General features: G+C 46.9%; 1 pseudogene; it reads left to right on the top strand.

Annotated features, from left to right (window-relative positions):
• The first annotated feature begins 240 nt into the window (after positions 1 to 240).
• Positions 241 to 1,905, top strand: LOC125935634 (tubulin alpha-1A chain-like; annotated as a pseudogene).
• The last annotated feature ends 288 nt before the right edge of the window (positions 1,906 to 2,193 follow it).

Genomic DNA, 2,193 nt, shown 5'->3' with positions numbered 1-2,193 from the left:
AAAATTATCTGAACAACAAAAAGATCATAGTATATCCTGCGTTTTACTCTGGATCTTCAATGTAATGAAAAACTTTATAATTGTTAATTTATAGGTATATTGCCCTCCTACAGACTGTCATTTTTCTGCAAAAGGCCCTGGCCTCTCGTGTGTTTCTTTACACACACACACACACACACACACACACAGCTTATCTTTTAAGTTCCTCATCTTGCTTTAGGAAAAAAAAAATCTGCAGGTTCTCTTACATCGACTGCCTAAGAGTCGCGCTATAAGAAGCAACAACCTCTCCTCCTCTCCACCATCTGCTCGGCAGCCGCAAAGCAGCAACCATGCGTGAAAGCATCTCTATCCACGCTGGCCAGGCTGGTGTTCAGATCGGCAATGCCTGCTGGGAGCTCTATTGCCTGGAACACGGCTTCCAGCCCGATGGCCAGATGCCAAGTGACAAGACCGTTGGGGGAGGAGATGACTCCTTCAGCACCTTCTTCAGTGAGACGGGTGCTGGCAAGCATGTGCCCAGGGCAGTGTTTGTAGACCTGGAACCCACAGTCATTGATGAAGTTCGCACTGGCACCTACCGCCAGCTCTTCCATCCTGAGCAGCTCATCACAGGCAAGGAAGATGCTGCCAATAACTATGCCTGAGGGCACTACACCATTGGCAAGGAGATCATTGACCTTGTCTTGGACTGAATTCAAAACTGGCTGACCAGTGCATGGGTCTTCAGGGCTTCTTGTTTTTCCACAGCTTTGGAGGGGGAACTGGTTCCGGGTTCACCTCCCTGCTGATGGAACGTTTCTTTGTCGATTATGGCAAGAAGTCCAAGCTGGAGTTCTCTTTACCCAGCTCCCCAGGTTTCCACTGCTGTAGTTGAGCCCTACAACTCCATCCTCACTACCCACACCACCCTGGAGCACTCTGATTGTACCTTGATGGTAGACAATGAGGCCATCTATGACATCTGTCATAGAAACCTCAATATTGAACGCCCAACCTACACTAACCTAAATAGGTTGATAGGTCAAATTGTGTCTTCCATCACTGCTTCCCTCAGATTTGATGGAGCTCTGAATATTGATTTGACAGAATTCCAGACCAACCTGGTGCCCTATCCCTGCATCCACTTCCCTCTGGCCACGTATGCCCCTGTCATCTCTGCTGAGAAAGCCTACCATGAACAGCTTTCTGTAGCAGAGATCACCAATGCATGCTTTGAGCCAGCCAACCAGATGGTGAAATGTGACCCTTGCCATGGTAAATGCATGGCTTGCTGCCTGTTGTACTGTGGTGATATGGTTCCCAAAGATGTCAGTGCTGCCATTGCCACCATCAAGACCAAGGGTACCATCCAGTTTGTGGACTGGTGTCCCACTGGCTTCAAAGTTAGTATTAATTACCAGCATCCCACTGTGGTACCTGGTGGAGACCTGGTCAAAGTACAGCGAGCTGTGTGCATGATGAGCAACACCACAGCCATTGCTGAGGCCTGGGCTCGCCTGGACCACAAGTTTGACCTGATGTATGCCAAGCGTGCCTTTTTTCACTGCTATGTGGGTGAGGGCATGCGGGAAAAGAAAGTTTTCTGAGGCCCATGAGGACATGGCTGCCCTTGAGGATTATGAGGAGGTTGGTGTGGATTCTGTTGAAGGAGATGGTGAAGAGGAAGGAGAGGAAAACTAAAGTTAAAAATGTCACAAAGGTGCTGCTTTTACAGGGAAGCTTATTCTGTTTCGAATACTGAAAAGTTGTGCTCTGATCAGTTACTTTGTATGTAGCAGTGTATACTCTCATATACAATTACTGACATATGCTTTAAAACACAACTCTTTGTTATAGATCCAGGCTGTCCATTTCTCTGATGGGTTTGAATAAAGTATTCCCTGTCTTAAATGAAAAAAAAAAAAAAAATCACGGTGAGCCTGAAGGCCCATTTCCCAGGCGGGGGAGGAATGTAATGAAATTAGTTTTTGCTAGGTATTTTTATCACAGATTAGGAGGTGCAAACCGCAAAGAAAAACTAGTTTCTTGGTGTGTCACCAGCTCTGGGGTTCACTGATCAATCACAACCAACTCATTTAGTAAGTTAAAAATATATATCGTGGCAAGGTTCGTTTGTGTAAGAGTTGGACCAAGGCCGGCGCCCCCACGATCTGCGGTAATCTGGTGTCCAGTCACGACCATCGGACTCTT

The sequence above is a fragment of the Panthera uncia genome (genome assembly GCF_023721935.1).
Source record: "Panthera uncia isolate 11264 chromosome A1 unlocalized genomic scaffold, Puncia_PCG_1.0 HiC_scaffold_17, whole genome shotgun sequence".
NCBI classification, from domain to species: Eukaryota; Metazoa; Chordata; class Mammalia; order Carnivora; family Felidae; genus Panthera; species Panthera uncia.
Note: the sequence above shows the minus strand (reverse complement) of the source record. Positions and strands in the feature narration are given on the sequence as shown.